The sequence below is a fragment of the Myotis yumanensis genome, unplaced genomic scaffold (genome assembly GCF_028538775.1).
Source record: "Myotis yumanensis isolate MYYU_CA2020_CCGP unplaced genomic scaffold, mMyoYum1.0.hap1 SCAF_1, whole genome shotgun sequence".
Taxonomy (NCBI): domain Eukaryota; kingdom Metazoa; phylum Chordata; class Mammalia; order Chiroptera; family Vespertilionidae; genus Myotis; species Myotis yumanensis.
In genome coordinates this window covers 99,285,196-99,305,999 of record NW_027223752.1, presented here as the reverse complement: position 1 = coordinate 99,305,999, position 20,804 = coordinate 99,285,196, and the positions used below count along the sequence as shown (strand labels likewise).

General features: G+C 42.4%; 1 protein-coding gene across 2 annotated transcripts in view; it reads left to right on the top strand.

Annotated features, from left to right (window-relative positions):
• The window catches only part of CAMK1D (calcium/calmodulin dependent protein kinase ID), a 400,268-nt gene that overhangs the window by 134,382 nt on the left and 245,082 nt on the right, over positions 1-20,804 (top strand). The gene's annotated exons all lie outside the window — the stretch shown is intronic.

The following is a 20,804-nucleotide window of genomic DNA, read 5'->3' as shown; positions in this document are numbered from 1 at the left end:
ATTATGCTGTGAGACTCTAGATTTTATTAAAATCTGCAGAGGAATGATTTCTTTTTTTAAGAAGGAAGTCAACCAGGTTAAGCCCAGATGGCAAGTCTGTTTCAGCTTTCATGGGTGATGGTGACAATTCAGTTCAGTGTTCAAAACCTTTGCTATGCTGTTTGGCTCTGTCCCACATATGTGCTATTCAGAAGTTAGTCTAGGATTTATGTGGTTCTTTATGCCATAATTTACTTTGCAGAGCCATTGCTCCTTTGGTTATGTTTCACACATGTGTATCTCATCAGTTGCCTCTAACTTGTGTTGATTGATACACAGATTTATAAGATCTCCTTCCCTAACTTTCCCCTCTCTTGGATTTTTTTTCACATTCTCACTCTCAGCCCCCGCCCCCCCCCCCCCCCTTCCCAGTTCTTCTTGCCAGAGAGGTGGGTATGTGTCAGTTTTACCCTCCCACCCCACACACTTGTGCGGTTCTGTGGGGCTGGGGCTGCATTCAGGGCACAGCAGTGAGGGAAAAGAAAGAAAACAAAAAACCCAGCCTCTCTTTACACTCTTCAGACACAGGATCCCCCTTCCCAGTTCTTTTGGCCAGAGAGAAGGGTTATTTCTTGGAGTTTTAGGGGCTCATTTTTCCCAACAGCAGGGCAATGCCATGAGTAGGGCTGGCTTTACATTAGGGCAGAGAGGAAAAAAGAGAAAAAATACCCTGGATATTCCATCACACACTTTGGTTTTCAGGGACCCCATTTCCCAGTCATCTGGGCAGAAAGAGGAGATTTTTTTCTTGAATTTTTTTTGTTATCTTCTCTCATCATACAGTTCCTTGATTTGACATACCTTTGGATTAAAGCCAAGAATTAAAGGAAGAAAATTTAATCCAGGAAATTTACCAATGTATGTTTCTTCATGTTTCAATGTCCCTCTCAATCATTCTGATATTGTTTGCTTTTCAAAGTCCTCAAAAATTTGAATAATGTATTCTCTGCAGAGATTTTGCTTGTAATTAGTGGGAGAGAGACTTTTGTGAGCTTATTCCTCCTTAGCCATTTGTGTGAGTCTTACATCTCCTTTTTGCAAAAACAAACAGTAGCACACTATTTATTTGACACTTGACTTTTTTTTTTACTCAATAATATATTTTGGAGATAATAGAAATGCTATTAATGGTGACATGAAAACAATTGTTATTGAATGCTTTAAGTGCCAGGCACTGTTCTAAGCACCATTCATATAACAACCCATGTAATCCATGCAGCAAGCCTATTAGATAGGTAGTATCATTCACATTTTACAGGTGATGGTACATCGTTGGAGATATGAAGTAACTCACCCAAGGTAACATAGTCAGTGAAGGCGCTACCTAGGTTGTCTGGTTCAAAAGTTCTTACATATAACTATTATCTATATATATAAAAACCTAAGCAACCATTATGACGGAATGACTGGAACGACCGGTCGCTAGGACGTGCACTTACCACCAGGGGGCAGACGCTCAACACAGGAGCTGCCCCCAGCCCGCAGGCCCTGATTACCCAATGGGGCCTGCTGGCCAACCTCCAATCCCTCCCCTTGGCCAGACCCCAGGCTGGGACAGGGAACCAGGGGTGGGTGGCGGTGGATGTGGGCAGCAAGGGAAGGAGGAGGGAGGGAGGGAGGTGGGGAGGTGGGGAGGCAGGGAACTGCATAGTGGCAGCATGCAGGCAGCAAGGGAAGGAGGCGGTGGGGAGGCGGGGAACCTGATTAGCCCTGATAACCAGCCAGGCCTAGGGACCCCACCTGTGCATGAATTTTGTGCACTGGGCCTCTAGTTACAAAATAATGACAATGATAATAATACCCAGCACTGTCACAAACTAGCATATGCCAGCTAGAAAACACACATCACCTTCAGAATGAGGTACCTTTGTTAGCACATTCATATTCTAAGGTAACAAGTATATTCATTCTGCATGTAGGGAACCTGAGAAAATTCAGGTGACTTGGTAGAGAGGAGGCAATAGGCTTCTCTAGTACAGACATGAGGTGTCACTATTGCTGCCCCCTCTTGAAGGTATAGTATTTTTCTAGCCAGTGAATCTTGTAATAATAGAATCGAAGGAGGTTAGATAGAGCTGGAAGAGACTTACAAGGTCTAAGTTCATCTCCTGATTTTACAAATCACACATAATGATGTATCAGAAAACATCAAGTGAAAGTTAAAGTGCTATGTGAATGTCAGTTATAGGTCATGAAACAGTTCTAGAGAACTAAAGGGATGACATTCTTGTCTTCATTATCATCATAGCTGCATTTTTGTAGGACATCAGTGTTCCAGACACTTTGCAGGACACATCTCTGATGTTTTAAATAACCCATAAAATAGGTATTACAGTCCCCATATTTTTCATATCTATACTAATAATAAGGTAATATGCAAATTGGTCAGGATGCTGTCACAGTAATAGCTGATCAGCAGCCTGCGTGCACAGCAGGCGCAGGTGGGTGGGGACTTGCAGTGTCAGGGACTGGGTGGGGGGGCGCAGTGGAGAGACCTCTACATCGCAGGCCCGACTGGGGGTCTGCAGGCGCACAGAGAGGCCCCTCTGCTGTGGGCCCGGCCGGGGGTCTGCAGGCGTGTGGAGGTCCGCAGGCCTCCGCCGTGGCCCAGCCCGGGGGTCCACAGGCCTCCCCTGGCTCCAGCCTACCTCTTTGGGGCAATCCATCAAGGAGCCCCGGATGGGTGGGTGGGGCCTACCTTTTTGGGGCGATGGATCGAGGGGCTCCTGCTCTGTGACGGGGCACAGGCCAGGCTGGGGGATCCCCCACCCCACCCTGAGTGCACAAATTTTGTGCACCGGGCCACTAGTGAGGAAATAAATGCTCAGAGATGATAGGTCACTTTCCCAACCAAGGTGACATACTTATGTCAAGATTCTTTTACACCTCTTTACTGAGTACTTTCTACCTTTGAGTATTTGCCTGATACCAATCATGTGTGTAATTACCATGTAATGTGTTGCCCTAATTGGGATGCTTTTTCTGAGTGAAAGGGGCCATTAGCAGTAATTATACTGTCCTGGACAAATATGGACAAAGGGTCACCCCATATATGAGCTTTATTCCAAGACTGCATAATTTATGTTTTCCATAGTTTGTTTGATTTAGATAATATAAAATGCAGTAGAGGACCAGTGTTCATGACTGTGTATTAGTGGATCTGTTGGTCTGTTTTCCACGGTATTTATTGGTGAACCACACAGAGCTGAGTATTCTTTTATGCAGTGAACATAGCTCACTTACAGATTTTTCTCACTGTTTGTTCATTGAGTATGAAAGGCCACCTTTTAAGGAAATACAATTTTAAAATAGGAGTGTTGTGAAGTCATGAAGAATGCCCTTAAACCAATATATATATTAATGATTTTTCTCTAGAGCTAGGTACTCATGAGACTTTCAGGAGGAATATGATTACATATGGAAGAAAAGAGATAAGCTATTTGTCCCCTGTATTCCACTGAGATGATGGGACAGCCATTGTCCTGTGTTTCAGGGAGCTAAGCTTTGAAAATGCAAACAACTTAAATGTGAATTTTCTCTTACATACTCAAGAAAAAGATATTTAGCCAACTGCTCATGATGTATCAAGGTGGATAATGTGCCCCAAATATATAAAAAAATAATGCTTCTTGCAATTATATGGAAGGGAATTGTATCCCACTTCTGTGTATGGGGGAACCGAGACTCAGGGTGATTAAGTTACTGCACCAAGCTTTCCCAGGTGATTAGTGAGGGAGTAGGGACTTAGATCCAGGTCTAGCTGGCTCCAGGGGTGGGGTGCTCCTGAGCACTGCTGCATAATGAACTGAGAGGCTGTTGACATCAGCACAAGGAACAAGGTTAAGCTGCTCTCCTCATGCTCCCAGGTGAATATGAGTATCTTGTTTGGGGAAAGCGCTGGACTGAATGTCATTCCATTGTTGTAAAAGTCTGGATCTTGAGCAAGTTGCCCTACTTTTCTTTTTCTTTTGCAACTGCTCAGCTATTTTATTATTTATTTATTTAAATTTATTATATGCATAACTCATGGACAGAGACAATAGTGTGCTTTACCTTTCTTGAGCTCATTTTCCTTTTCTGTGAAATGAGGGGATTGAATTTGATGATCTCTATGGCCCATCCAGGTCTAACAGTTTGTGATCCAAAATTAATTGTGGGCCCCATTGAGCATGGTATATATTCTGGTGGGAGAATACTGCTCACTAATTTGTATGCTTATAGTTTAGGTTTAACAAATGGAGCACAAAAATCCTATTGTGATTTTTCCAGGACTTGGGAGAGCTTACTTGGGGTTAGGCTATCCCATTATTTTCACTTGATAACACCCTTCTTGGGTAGTTTATTACCCAGGTTCTCATGCACTTTCTGCCAAGAACCACTTTTGTATATTACTTTTGTGGACCCTTCCACCTTTCTGCTTTGTAATTCCATCATTAGTCTGAAGACTGAGGTGATCAGAAGCCTGAGATTGTCCAAGATAACATAAATAGAGTACTAGGTCATAGGGCCCTAGATGTGAGGCTTCCCCTGTGACAAACAAAACAGAGTGTAGAAGCTACATGAAGTTTACATTAGCATCAGTATTCTTGCTTTGTTGGTTTGTTTGTTTTTAGAGAGAGAGGGAGGGAGAGGGGGAGAGAGATAGAAACATTGATGAGAGAGAAGCATCAATCGGCTGCCTCTTGCACACCCCCCACTGAGGATCGATCCTGCAACCTGGACATGTATCCTGACTGGGAATCAAACCTCTGACATCTTAGTTTATGGGCTGATGCTCAACCACTGAGCAACACTGGCTGGGCAGTGTTCTTGCTTTGGACATTAGTGATGAGACCATCACAATGTGATGAACTGCTGATACTGTTTTTTCTTCAGAAGTATGTAGTATATTAGTTACGGACCCAGACAAGCCAAATGCTGGCTCCCCTCAGCAACACACCCAGAGTGCATTCATTCTCCTTTCTGCCTTGTGCTGAAGTGAGATAACAGTTTTGCCAGGGATGCATGAAAATTACCAACATCAGAGGGTTCCTGTGCCCTGGCCCTGCCTCATCTGTATACATCACATTTTCTTAAACATATTGTCTGTGGGAAAAGTCCAATTGTCTGGAACCAAGTTACTAATGATAATTATAATGACTACAGTGTCTACCATTGTGAACTGCTGTGGAGCAGGGGAGACTACATGGAATAGTCAGAATTGGATGAACAAAACAAAACTAAACACATTTTACACAGAATAGCACAGTGGGCATTCTTTCAAGACAGATTTTCCATGTTCAAGTGATACAGTATAGAATTCAGAAATAAGATTTAAAATGTCTGCCACCTGGCATTGCTTTCTCTTTTTTTTTGGCTCCTAGAAGTAGCATTTTCATAATGGCCTACGTGGGTCAGTCACAAATTTAGAAGTGACTTTGCTGGCTTTCCTCATAGAGTGTTTGATGTGGCAAATAGCTGCTAAATGATGAGTTTGGGTATAGTAATTGAGGCCAGGGAATTGGTAATAAAGGCAAAGAAGATTGCTTATCTCTAATTACAAAGATTTATAATCTAGGACTCAGGGAACTCTCTCATAGTTCATTTCTAGCAGGTCCCTAATCCAGCTCTTCTCAAAAAGGCTATTCCAAACACTACATAGTAGGGAGATTTGCTGCTGCTTGTGAGGTAGATCAAGCATCAAAGTATTTTCACTTGATAACACCCTTCTTGTGTAGTTTATTAAACAATTAAATAATTCCTAGAATTTAAAAAAATCTTAATTTTTCCATTCATAATTGGGTTTCTTTTTTTCTTTTTGTTAATCCTTACCTATGATATTGCTTTTTAGAGAGAATGGGAGAAAAGAAGCGGGGGAGAGAGAGAGAAAGAGAGAGAAACATCAATGTGAGAGAAACACATAGACTGGTTGCCTTATACATCAACTGCAAGTCCTTATACTAGAAGAAAAGGAAGGGCAGGGGACAAAAGAATATGCCTAATGCCAAATTACCCCCTTTATTTTTTATTTTTAAAAATCTTTATTATTGAGAGTATTACAGATGCCCCCCTTGTTCCTCCCATTGCCCCCCTCCACTCGGTTCCTGCCCCACCCCAGGCCTTCACCACCCTATTGTCTGTGTCCATAGGTAATGCTTATATGCATATAATTTCTTTAGTTAATCTCTTCCCACCCTCTTCTCCCTTTCCTCAATCTGTTCCATATTTCCATGCCTCTGGTTCTATTTTATTCATCAGTTTATTTTGTTCATTATATTTCTTGTTTGTTTATTTTTAGATTCCATTATTAATAGATATGTATTTATTGCCATTTTACTGTTCATATTTTTATATATTTTTTCTTCTTCTTAAAGAATACCCTTCAATATTTTATGTAATAATGGTTTGATGGTAGTGAACTCCTTTAGCTATTCTTGTCTGTGAAGCTCTTTATCTGACCTTCAATTGTAAATGATAGCTTTGCTTGGTAGAGTAATCTTGGTTGTAGGTCCTTGCTATTCATCACTTTGAATATTTCTTGCCACTGCCTTCTGGCCTGCAAAGTTTCTGTTGAGAAATCAGCTAATAGTCGTATGGGTGCTCCCTTGTAGGTAACTAACCACTTTTCTCTTGCTGCTGTTAAGATTCTCTGTCTTTAACCTTTGACATTTTAATTATGATGTGTTTTGGGTTTCTCTTGTGTGGGACTCTAAGAGCTTCCTGGACTTGTAAGTCTCTTTCTCTCACCAGATAGGGGAGGTTTTCTGTCACTATTTCTTTAAATAGGTTTTCGTATTTTGCTCTCTCTCTTTTCTCTTTTCCTTCTGGCACTCCCATAATGCGAATGTTGTTACCCTTGACGTTGACTCAGAGGCTCCTTCATTTTTTAAATTCTTTTTTCTTTTTGCTCTTCTGATTGGGTGTTTTTTGCTTCCTCATATTCCAAATTGCTCATTTAATTTGTGGCATTCTCTACTCTATTGTTGAATCCCTATAACTTATTCTTTATTTCAGTTAGTGTGTGTTTAATTTCTGACTCGTCCTTTTTCATGTTTTTGATGTTTTCACTAAGATTCTTGAAATTCTCACTAAGCCCCTTGAAGCTCTCATTAAGATCCTTGAGCATCCTTGTAGCCATTATTTTGAACCCTGTATCTAGTAGTTTGTTTGCTTCCATTTCATTTAGTCCTTTTTTTCTGGAGATTTCTTTTGTTCTTTCATTTGTGACATGTTTCTTTGTCTCTGCATTTTGGCTGCTTCCCTGTGTTTGTTTCTGTGTATTAGGTAGAGCTGCTATGTCTCCTGGAATTGGTGGATTGTTCTTGTATAGTAGGTGGCTGTAGGGCCAAATGGCTTAGCCTCCACAGTCACTTGAGCTGGGCTCTCTAGGTGTGCCCCTGTGTGGACTGTGTGCACTGTCTTGTAGTTGAGCCTTGGTTGCTTTTGGAATCACTTGAAGGAATTGACCTCCACACCAATTGGCTGTGAGAACCACCTGCAACTACAGTGGAAGAGTTTCTGTGCAGGGGTTACCCACATGGAGCATGACTTGCTTTAGTGGGGTTTTGGTGCTCACTTAGCTTGGCCCGTGAATGTGTCACTCATGGATGTGTAGAGTTGCAATCTGGTGTGGTCTAAAACTGTCCACCAGGTGTACTGCCTCTGGGCCCTCTTGGGAAGTGCAAAGTTAGCCACTGCCTGCAGCCACCTGGCAGGAGCTACAGAGTGATCTACAGATGGCTGCTGTTTGTGTTGGGCTTGGAAGTGCCCAGGAGAGGGCCAAGCTGTGAAGCAAGGCTGACTGCTGCTACTCCCAGGCCTCTTATTGATAGGTATGAGGCACGCTGATGCCAGCTGCTGCTTATTTAAGAGATTTTAGGAAAGTCTGAAGCCTGAGCCAGGACAGGCCATTCACATGGAAAGGCTGCTGCAAACAGCTTGGGTGGGGCTGCAAATTGGGTGGGGTGAAGTCTCAGGAAATCACTATGGCAGAGCCAACAGTGTAAGTCAGGTTGATGGAAACTCAGATATGGCTTCTGCCAGTCAACTCTGGGACTCTGGATGGGGGAAGTCTCAGCGTAAGAACAATGAACCCTGTGAGCACCTTTGTCTGGGAGAAAGCCTACCCCAAGTTCTTGCCCCAAAGCCAGATAATCCAATTCTTCCCCATATGTCCCTGGATCCCCCCAAGCCACTGCCCTAGAGCTGGAGTTCAGAGGGAGCAAGTCCGAGTAAGCCATGTGCCAGCCCTTTAAGAGGAACTGCCTGGGTCTCCAGCAGTCTCCGTGTCACTTAGCCACAATCCCTGCTGGTTTTTACAGCCCAAAGTTATGAGGACTTCTCTTCCTGGCACTAGAAGTCTGGGCTGAGGCATCTGAGGTGTGGGGCTGGGACCCCTTGCTCCTCAAGGGAGGCCTCCACAGCTGAGATATCCCTCCTGATTAAAAAAACACACCACATGTGGGCATCAGATCAGCCATTCTGCACCTCCACCCCTCCTACCAGTCTCAGTGTGCTTTCTTCTTTACTTCTCTAGTTGTAGGAATTCCATTCAATCAGATTTCAGGCAGTTTTGAATGATAGTTGTTCTGTATTTTAGTTGTAGTTTTGATGTAGTTTAGTTGTAGTTTTGGGGGGCGGGGGGGACGGCAGTGAATACTGCATTTACCTACACCGCCATCTTGATTCTTTTTCTCAACCCCCTTTAAAGAGCTCCTCTTTAAACGTCACACAGTGACTTTGTCTTAAACCTCGTTGGCCACTTCCAGCTGAAAAGGAAGTTGGGAATTATAACTTCACAGCTTAGTATACTAATGTTAGCTTTGCTAGCAAATAAATCTCCAAATTATAGTGGCTTAACACAGTGGCTTTTATTTTTCTCTCATCAGTCTAATACAAATGTTCCTGGTTATAGTACATCTTCCACAGGGTACTTAGAGACCTCTAGGACCTTGGAGTCCTCTGCATTGAGTAAGCACATGGCAAACAAGAATGGAGTCATGTGGAAGGTGTTTCCAGGCCAATGTGAAGGGGGCCCACATGATATGCTTATTCTCCATTGGCCAGAACTCAAATAGCCACATGTACCTATAAGGCTGGGAACTGGCGTCTAGCTGGGTTCAGTGGACAGCTAGCCACTGGACATATTGCTGCCCCCATAATGTCAGGCTTCTGTTACTTGGAGAGGTGTTAAAACACACTAGGACACATGAAACCAGTAAGACTCTCAGCTACAGCCTGACATAAGCTCCTGCTAATTTTTCCCATGGAGATTCTTCCTGTGCAGGGCATGCAGGTCAGGCCTTGTCTCTTCTGGATCTGTCTGATGACACCCTTGTTTTCTCCAATCTCAAATTTCTTGTCCAAACCACCCAATTTAGCTCTTAATTCTACAAGGACTTTTTTTCATTTGTGCAGTATTTCTTGGTTCTCGTTTTTTGTGGATATAATAATTTTTAGACACAGTTTCTCTATGTACATGAAAGCAGAGACTTTATTCTCTTCTTCCATCCTTAGTGGTTGGCTGTACCCTGGTAAATGATGTATCTTCATGAGAGTGGCCAAAAAGTCCTCTGTGAAATAAGTTCAAAAAAATAATGAGGCCAGGAGTTAAAGTTAAAAATGTTTGACCAACATCCAGAGGTCCTTCTGAGGGCTGCCAGGCCTCTTTACTTATTTTCTAACACTGTTGGTCAGGTAGGCTGAACTGTGATAAGATCCTCCCTTCCCTGGGCCCACATTTACTCTAGAAAATTCCCATTTCTCAAAGGTTACTCAAATATCTCTGCTTTGCAAAGATCCAGTGCTCAATTTTGGCCAGGCAAATTTTGTTCTATTTCCTCTTAATTCTTGTAGTGTTCTGTGAATGTTTTGTTTTGTTTGGTGTCTATTGCCTCATTAAAATAATGGTTTACCGCTCACATTAAGGAGTGGGTGTATAATTTTCATTTAATCCTCACAACAACAGTGTCACTGTCACCATTGTACTGATTAGGACACAGGCTCATAGAGGTTAAGCAATGTGCCCCAGATGCTATTGGGAGTGAAAGTTGGGTCTGTTAATTATGCTGGATAGCATGCATGTCCCAAAAAAAACAGGGACCTAGGGTCTTCTTCCTTATATACCCCCAACTTTGCAGTTTCCTGGAGGCACCATTATCTGTTCTGCCTTTGGTTTAATTTTTTAAAATCATGAAATATTTCAACTTTACCAAAAAGTACAGAAAAGAACATGAACAGACTATTATGTACCCACCACCCAGACTGACTAAATGTCAGTTCACATTTTGCCATATTTGCTTCAGATTGTTCAAAAAAATATGGATACAGGACACCGTTGTGGATACACATCCCATTTCCTTTCCCTTCCAGGAGTCAACCAGCCTGGAGCTGGTATGCATTCTTTTTGTTTGTCTATATAATTTTATTGTATACTAGAGGCCTGATGTACAAAATTCATGCAAGAGTAGGCCTTCGCAGCCATGGCGGCTGCCTGGATCCCTCCCTTGCAGCCATGTCCCGAAGGTCGTCGGGAAAAACGTCCAGAAGGATGTCCGGTCTAATTAGGATATTATGCTTTTATTATTACAGATGTATATACTGCAGGTCCCAACAACGTAGAGCTTAGTGTTGTTATTGGCATGTAAGTGTTTTATAGGGTGACATCAATGGGATCAATTCTGTAAGTATCTTTTAGTAACTTGCTTTTTCTCACCCATTCTTATATTTTCAAGATTTATCCCTGTTAATACATGTACATCTCATCATTAAATTTACTGCAGAGTATTCCACTGAGTGACTCTATCTTAGCTTACTTTCCTTGTTTGGGATATTTATATCCCTCTAGATAAGCTGGAATATTACATTCTTCTACTTATCTTTAACTCATTCTACTTAACTCATTCTTTTCAATAGCCATGCAGTTGTCTTGATGTACCATTCTATCATTACTGAAAATTCATTATTTTCCAATTTATAGTGCCTCAGTAAGTGTCTGTGTACACATACCTGTCTTAAAATGAAATTTAACAGAGATAACCAGATTCATTTCCAAAAATATTGTGGCAATTTATAGGCAGCAACTTTCCCTCATAAATTGGCCTTTTCCAAATATGATGAGAAGAGAGCTGTCCTGTTGAGGTTTTACTTTGCATTCTCTGGATAACCAGTAAGGTGGAGTATCAGTTGCTACGTTCATTGGCCATTGTGTGAACTGTGTGTTTGTATCCTTGCCCACACTGACTTGCAGGATTGGAGCATCTCCCTGGGTAAGGCTGCTGTGAAGGGAACACTTGCAGTTGTGCACGTGGCAGCCTTGGTATCATAGGGTAGTAACTCTTTGTCTTATGCATTGCAATCATTTCTCACCCCCACTCTTCTTTTCTTTCTTTCTTTGCTTACAGTATCTTTTACTATGTCTCAGTTATTTTATTCATTAGACTTGAAAATTTTCTTTTCCAATATGAACTAGGGTTTTCTGTCTTGTTTAAGATACTTAACTTATGCATGCCTTCTAATTCTTTTCTTCATAAAATATTTCCAGCACTTGTATTGTCTTTTGTACCGGGAAATTCAAGCAATCTCTTTAAAGAACCCAGGTTTTCTTAATATTGTCATTACAGCATGGCTAAGGCATTGGAGCGCAGTTACCAAATATCGTTTGCTTGGATGCTGTATCAGATGCTCTACTGACATACAGTGATGTGACATGTATCCTCATCTTTTCCTTTTTTAAAGACTTACACTTTGATCTTTTCTGTTCAAATAATATGAAGCTTACAGAATAAAAAAGGCATGCAGCTGATGGCTGCTCACACTTGGAAGGGAGACCTGGACTAGTGTTTTTGTTTTAGAATCAAGTGAAGAAACAAGGTCATTATGATTGTCCCTGATGTTTACCCTCAGGAAGGATGCCAGCCCTGAAGCCTCCTGCGGACTGACAGCTGATGTGTTTAGCTCCACGGTGCTGCCATGTATGAGGTTGAGACACAGCGGTTTGTTCCTGGGGCAGAAAGAAAGGCAGCAGTGATGAGAAAAGGGCGTTCATTTGCTGCTGCTTGTGAGGTAGATCTGACTTAATGGTGAAAACAGTTTGTGGATTCAGTTGCTATTTTTAAGTGTACTTTTCAGAAGCATCAAAGTATGTGGCAAATGAAAAAAAAAGTTAAATCATTTTAATGTTACATTTTTTGTATGTGTGTGGTTTAGATAAATTTCCATAACCGCCTTTGGTTGTTCTATGACTGACTTTTGCCATTATGAGGACGAGGTGCCAGTTCCAGGCTGGCTCTGAGGAGGTGCAGACCAGTTGCTAGGTGTCCAGCAGAATAGTGACGAGCTGCAGGAGACACGCCTGCGACAGAGCGAGGGGAATGGAGCTGCCTGATGCGAGACTTCGAGTCTGCCCTCAGGGTGTCTGAGAGCAGGCCTGGAGCTCTCACCTCTGCGCCTCTCACCTGAGGCAGAAGCTGGAGCATCACGCCCATCCTGCAGGTGGCAAAACTAAGGCAAAGGAGGCTGAGTCTCGGCAGGGTCATGAGATCATTCAGGGAGAATGAAAGGCCGTCTAACTCCTTGTGAGGAACTCTGACTAAATTGGTATCAGTGCTGCTTTTCAGGGGTATGAGAGCAATTAGTTATTTAGCCAGAATGATGGCATTTCTGGGCTTGATTTTTTAAGCTTTATTTTTAAGCTCTCACACAGAAGAAAAAAGTGTTCTACAACTAGTGTATTCTCACATCTCTCAGAAGCCCCCCCTTCCCCCAAACCTGCCAGACTCTTGCCACAGCTGAGGGGCACTAATGTTCTCTCTGGATTTCCTGGGCTTCACCTTTTCCTTCTCATAGCTCCAGGCACCCTGGCTGCCCATCTTTCTCTTACAAGCCAGGGCCTTCACCAGCCCAGGGCCTGCCGTTTATGGTTCTTTTCCTCCTGGAAAAGTTTTCCAGACATGCTCATGGCTTTCTTCCTTGTCCCATTCAGTTGTTAGAAAAGAGGCCTGGCCTGGCCACCCATCTGCAAATGCATATGCCATTTCTTCCTTCCCTTATTCGTGTTTGCCGACCCCTGTATATGTATTTGTTTATGGCATGGGAGCTTGCTGGGCAGAAGGCTTGTTCCCTTCACCTTGGCATCCTCAGAACCTGGCACATGAATGTGCTCACTGCTCCTTTGCTGACTGAGCAGCCTGAGTTCTTTTCCCACTGCCAGCTCGCGGATGTGTGACCTGCTCACCGAGGCAGCAGCAAGACAGGGGGCATTGGCCACTGTCCCTCGCCACCTCCAGGAAGCAGTGCAAAGTGAATGTAGCAAGGACAGCTTTCTTTGAAAGAGAAGTCCATCTTCACAGGGCCAGGGCTGAGGTTTAAAAATGGATCATTCATTTCCAGTGTCATTAAGGACTTCCTGTTGAGCAGGTGCTCATGTTACCGCGTGGAGTGCTCCCAGGAAATACACCTAGATTTTAGAGGAGATGTGGCACAAGCACCTGAGTGGGCTGATCTGGGAGGTATTTCTCGGCAGGCAGGCTTTTTGGAACTTCTTCAATCACCCCACCTTGGGAAATCACACTGTTTTGGTGGTTGACCTTGCTTTACTTTTCGTAAATCTCAGCAGCCTGTCCCTGAATACTGCAGGGTCAAGGAAAGAGAACCATGGGGTTTCTAGTGGATGCAGTCTGCCTTGCACGGGGGGAAAACCAGATGAGCTGCTGAGCCAACAGTGCATTTCCCTGCCCTGATGGGAGAAGCCAAGTGCCTGTGCGTAGTGGCCGCTGTGGGGATCAGAGCCTCAGGTCACCATCCCTATCATTTGAGACTGTGTAGGGCTGGCAGAGGCAGAGTAGCCCCTGCATTCATTTCCATCTTCTCTGGGATGGGTCATAACTTTCATGGCCAAGTAATAGAGAGAAGCTCAATGAACAATATCCCTGTGTTCTGGCCTTCATTTTGCATGCAGTGGTATCTCGGGAAATGAGCTTTTGTGCTTGTGTGTAGCCACTAGCTATTCTTATTTTTGGCCAGAAATAATGTTGTAATCACTATCTCACAACAAATTGATTAGTAGTTTGTGTGTGTGTGATTTGAATGGTGCATAAGGCTTTATACCTACACCAAGGCACTAATGCCCAGAGACAGTGAACTGTCCTTTCTTTCAGCAGAGACAATGTTAATGTGATTATGCTGTAGGAAATGGGAGAACTGTCAATTGTGCTGGAGGATTATGTCACCTCTATTAATTAGGAAATGAATAATGAGACATGTGGGCAGTTTAGAACGAGAAGCAATTAGCAGGTGGGGGAACAGAAGGGTCAATCTTGAGCCCACTGAGTTTTTATAAATGAAAATTATTATGTAGAAATTTAAGATTAAAAGGCAGTAAGGAGCGGTTCTAATTGGAATGCATTGTTGGAGTGCCTTAGGAACATGAACAGAGGTCCAAATTAAAAAATCTTCACTCTCCTTGAACAGAGGGTGTGGGCTCTTAAAGTAGGAGGGATGAGAAGCTTCTGCCTTCAGCCCTTGTGGTTGAGGTGGGCAGGCACTCTCAGAGACTTAGAAGCAAGCCCAAATCATCGGGATCCATTTGTGGGTTTTCTGGTTAAGAAAGTGTCCCTAAATTTACCCACACAGCCCAGATTGCCATTGACAAAGTATGGGCGAGGATTTGGGTTTTTTGAGGAGCAGGGGATAAACTAAAAAAACAAACAAACTTATGCACCCACCCACTCTTCTTACTTTGCCTGAATTATAGAATTAACAACACAGGAGAGGTGGCATCATCCTATCTAATAAAAGAGTAATATGCAAATTGACCATCACTCCAACACACATGATGGCCACCCCCATGTGGACACTAGATGGCTGGCAGGGGAGGGCAGTTGGGGTGACCAGGCCAGCAGGGGAGGGCAGTTAGGGGCAATTGGGCCAGCAGGGGAGCAGTTAGGCATCAATCAGGCTGGCAGGGGAGTGGTTAGGGGCAATCAGGCAGTCAGGCAGGTGAGCGGTTAGGAGCCAGCAGTCCTGGATTATGAGAGGGATGTCTGACTGCCCTAAATGGCCAGTCGAACATCCCTCGAGGGGTCCCAGATTGGAGAGGGTGCAGGCTGGGCTGAGGGATACACAGGCCCCGCCCCCGGTGCACAAAATTTTGTGCACCGGGCCTCTAGTTTAAAAATAAAAAGGCATGAGTTTGGCATCAAACTAGGGTTACAATTGTCAGTTTATTATCTTGTTAGCAAAATTTTTAATCTCTTTGAATTTCAGTTTTCTCAGTTGTAAAATGGGAATGATGTTATTATGCAGGGTTATTGATAAAACTAGAAAATGGTTGGCAAATATTCTAAAAATAAGCTTATAATAAGGCTTTATTAAGCAGTTTAGATTATGGTGGTGATGATTATCTAGGTTAGGGAAACTATTCTTTGCCAGTAATCTGTCTTCCTGGTTATTGTTCTCTGTACATACAAGGAAACACAGAATAATTGCATCTTGACTTCTGTATACAGTCTTGTGTATGGAACTTCAGAATGCAGCTCAGTGAGGAAGAGAAGTGCAGGTCATTCCATCCTTTAAGTGTTGGGAGATTCAGCCAGTTACAAAGAAATCATGTAAAAAGAAAGCGGGGAATTTTAAAGGTGAAAATATAGAAAGTATCTTTTATCTCACTCAGTAGGAAAAAAATTTGCAATAAATGAGTTTCCTGCATGGCAAAGCTGCATCACTTTGTCAGGGAGCACACTTACCTGTTTCTGTTCAAAATGATGTAGAACCTACCACATATTTGACAGAATTGAGAATCCCACGTAGTAGTCAGCTTTGTTCATTTCCCTCATATGTTCAAAACCTCATCCCTTCTCACTGCTGCTACATTAAGTGACAGTCCTTCATCTGCCGTGTTCAATGACCACTATGATCCCAGGCTACCTTTCCAGTGGCAAATTCCATCAACCACTCATTTCTGCGTTTGGATCCAAGTGCCTCCAGGCACTGGCTTTGAGATTTAAACAAGTTCTGGAAACTTAATGAGGTCAGTTTTCTCATCTTTAAGATAGGGGTAAATACTAATACACATTTGTATTAGTTTCCTATTGCTATGGTAACAAATTACCACACACTTGGTGGATTAAGACAGCACAGATTTATTTTCTTACTGCTCTGGTCAGAAGTTCAAAAGTGGGTCTTACAGGGCTAAAATCACGAGGTTTAGGGCTGTGTTCCTTTTGGAGGTTCCAGGGGAGAACCTGTTTTTGGCCTTTGCAAGCTTCTAGGACTGCCTGCCTTCCTTAGCTTATGCCCCCTTCTGGCAATGGCATCACTCTGGCTGCTTCTGCAACCCATCTCCTCTGACTATGGTCCCACTTGAATAATCCAGGGCACTCTACTACCCCTGTACTAAAACCCTTAACCTATTTATAGCTGCAAGATATAAAGGCATTGAGAAGGAGGAAGCCTTGCAAAATAACATTCACAGGTTCCAGGGATTAAGACACAGCTATCTTTAGAGGGCTGCCATTTTGTTTGCCATAGTATTCTGTAGTGTTGTAAATATAAACTATGTGTTTTACACACACACACACACACACACACACACACTGTCCTTAGCATTGTGTTGTACACAATAAACCATGGCCATCCTCCCACACTCCCCTTATGTGTATAGACTCAGACAGGGCCTGGCTCTGGAATGCATTCTGCTTTGGTCAGCTTGCCTTTCTTGCCTTCCCTCTACCTTCCCTGTTGTTTTTGTCTGTTGACACCTACTCATCCTTCCATTTCAAGTTCCCACTTCTCCCTGAATGGTGTTATTTAGGAATTATCTCTGAAGAAAAGCTTTTCTTCAAAACACATTTGAATTTCCTCAATGGGGAAGGTGTCCAGGCTCATTGGGAACCAAACTGAGAGGGCATGGTCACCAGCGCACACCAATCCTATTTAGATGGGTATTCTGGACAACACAAGGGGTGACCTTGGCTGCACAGTAGAGAGTTACTGACATTTTATCAATAGGATATTAGTCCAGCTAGAACAGCTAGTACAAAGCTTAAATTAGCCAGAGAGTGATTTTGCATAGATGTATATTGATTATTCTCTCTTTATTTTTCCCAAAGATTCTCCACTTCATTAAATAACTTAATGGAAAAACAGTACATGTTCATAGTAAAATGGGTCAAAATTAAGTCTCCCATCCAGTGTCTGTCTCTGTCTGTCTCTGTCTCTCTCTCCCTCTCTCTCTCTCTCTCTCTCTCTCTCTCTCTCTCTCTCATTCTCTCTCCCTGTTATGCCAGTGGGAACATAATAGGCACTTGGCTCTGCACTGTTATTTTTCACTTAACAGTATATCTTGGCGATAATTCCATATTAGCACACATAAATCTACTTGATTATTTTAAATGACTGCATAGTTCTTCATTGCAATTTTAGGTTGTAATTTACTTAACTCGTTCCCTATTGATGGATGTGTAGGATATTTTCAATGTTTACTATTTCAAACTTTTAGTGATTTTTTTTAACCTGATTATAATAGGCCTTCTATTTTCTTTATGTAGATACAGCCAAATGTCCCTTTAATGTGGTAATTATTATAACCATAATGACTCGGGTTGTATTTTGTTTGTTTTTTGATGAGGGAACTTGAAAGACTAATTAGAGTACACTGATGTTGGTGTGGAGCTCAAAAGCATTTTCTTTCAAGTTACCTGTTCATATATCTTCCCTGAACAAGAGTTAGAATAAGCTTAAAAGAGTGCTTAAAATAAGAGCCTTCCAGAGAGGCTCCCGGTGGGTGGGCATAGCCATGTGAGGGATGGCCAGCTGGGATTAATCAGACACATTCACCCAGCTTCAGGATTATGGATTTATTCACCATTTGGCCGTGATGTACACTAGCCACTCCAAAGACTGTGTGCTTGGCATTAGGAGGACATTGGATCTTTGTAGCAGTCATAGGAGAAAGGGACGTGAGGATCTTAGGTCTGGTCCCTTCCATGAGGGATGGGAGTGAGAAAGGGGAGGGTCATTCTGAAGAGCGACCCATGTAGGGAGAATCTTTGTCAAACAGGAGATCTGTGAAGGCACAATGAGAAGTATCACCGAGGAGGTCTGCACAATTGACAAAGAAAGCTGGAGCTCCAGTTTCATCCAGGTCACTATCCCTATCATCCAGGTCAACTATACCTTTGCACAAATGCATACACAACCAACACAGACACTTTACGAACCTTTATTGTTACTAGTCTTTTAGTTGTAGCTACAAGGAAACTTTGTAATCCCAAGAGAACTGAATCTTTGATTCTGTCACCACCTCCCCAAACAAGACTTTTATTAATGCTCCCTACTGGTGTGCTAAGAAAAAATGACTAGCCTGGCTGGTGTGGTTCAGGGGTTGAACGTCAACCTATCAACCAGGAGGTCACAGTTTGATTCCTAGTCAGGGCACATGTCTGGGTTTTGGGCTCGATCTCCAGTGTGGGGTGTGCAGGAGGGAGCCAATCACTGATTCTCTCTCATCATTGATGTTTCTGTCTTTCTCTCCTACTCCCTTCCTCTCTGAAATAAAAAAAAAAATATTTTAAAAATATGACTGACTCGGTTTCCATATCAACCTTTCACAAGTGACTGGTGGAGACCAGAAATAAAATATAGGACTCTGTCAGAGAAGTGAAGGGGGGAAGTTGTGCTATTAAATGAAGAATGTTCTTTAAAAGGTAGCAGTATGCACTCATTTGGAATTTGTCTTCTGTGTTTGGATCAGTGAAGCAATTAACAATAACAATTCAGCACCACAAATTTTTTTTTTAAGAAACCAAAGATGTCACATGTGGTGACTATGCTGGTGTTTTGAAGCCTTCCCCTGTGACAAGCATTGTCATACCCAATTCCCCAGTGGCTTCAGACACAGGGATGCATGTGGAATGAAAACTGATCTGTGCAGAACTCAGGCTAATGGTGTAAATATTTAAGAACAGCTCATCATGGTTCTTAAAGCTTACTGATAATTAGCAAAGGTTGCTGTTAATTGTGGAATTTACCAATTGAAGAGGAAGATGGGATTTTTTTTGAGTGAAAAAGAATAGCTATTTTTAGTAGGACTCTCCCTATTCTAAGGCGTAACTTATTGAAGTTAAGGATATGTCTCTAATTTGAACTGGTTGGTGAGGCATGGGTCCAAATTAATGAGAGCCTGAGTTATAGGTTATTTTTAAGAAATGAAATTTTAATATTTTTAGTGAACATATGGCTTACTAAATAACTGCCAAGTAGAGGGTTTTAGAAGATGCACTCTAATGAATAGGTGTTATATTTAAACTAGAAGCCCATTGCACGAAGATTAGAGCAATAAGCCTTCCTTCTCCTGGCTGCTGGCACCGCTTTTCGTCTGGCACCCGGGACCCAGGCCTTTGGTCCGGTTGCAGCAAGGCTTGGCTTCTCCCCTCTTCAGTCTTCACTCTGGCCAGAGCCTTCAGTCTTCGCTCTGTGCCTGCATATGCACATTAACCACCATCTTTGGTGGGTTAATTTGCATAGTCACTCTGATTGGCTGGCGGGCATAGCGGAGTGACACCAATTTGCATGTTTCTCTTTTATTAGTGTAGATAGGACACCAATTTTTATGCACACATATTTGTTTTTGAAGCATGTGAAAGCAAGACTTTGCTTTGCTTTCCTTTGTTTGCTTGGCAGAACATTATTTTTCAGATTGGGTATGGCTTTTTTTAGGTCAGTAGGTTGAATTAGCACTACAAGATGCATTAGTGGTATGTGAACTAGTGAAAACTTCAAACTGAAGATTCCACCAGGAAGAATTTGATGTCACTTCTAAAATTGCCTAATTTCTTCCATGGTGAGTTGCTTAGACACAAAGACCACCCAACTTCACACCTGTTATCTGGATTTTCTGGGATCAGTAAGACTATTGCTTGGGTTAGTAGACAGGCTCTCCTATTTTAAGAATTGATTCTGCTCTGGAGCAATAGGTCTAAAAGACACCTACTTGTTTATTTTCTTATTGTCTAAAGACAAATGTCACCAACTTTATTTTTTTTAATATTTTTTTTATTGATTTCAGAGAGGAAGGGAGAGGGAGTGAAAGATAGAAACATTAATGATGAGAGAGAATCATTGATTGGCTGCCTCCTGCATGCCCCACACTGTGGATGGTGTCTGTATCTCGGGCATGTCCCCTGACTGGGAATTGAACTGGTTGATAGGTTGGCACTCAACCACTGAGCCACACCGGCTGAGCCCAACTTCATTTTTTATTCTTTTGTGTGTGTGTGTTTTTTCTCCCTTTTCCCCCCTACCAGTCCTGGCATGCCACTGGGGAAAATAGTATGCTTAGAGGAAAAAAACATTTTAATTTACAGTCCAAGAACTGGGGGTAACGTTTGTCAGCCCAATTGCCCAGCACAGTAATGATAATAAGCTAGAGGTAATGTCATTAATAAAGTTAATAACACAATCAATCTGATTTGTATGTAGAATGACTGAAAAGCTCAAAAAGGCAATGATTCAATAATAGCTTACTCTAGGCTAATAGGGCAGATCATGTCAGCACCATCTTATAATTTCTTGGTCTAATTTGGGATGGATATAATTTTACTGAACTATCGGTTTAGTGCACTGTAGTCAATCAGACAGCTCTAGAATTCCTAGTTCTTGTTGAAAATCAGAGGCATCTTTTTAAGGATTTACCAGTGCAATTGGATGGACATTTGTACACATCACAGTAGGTTGTCAGAGGCTAAATGTTTGCCCATTTTGTGAATAAATTGCTCTTGTATGAGAAA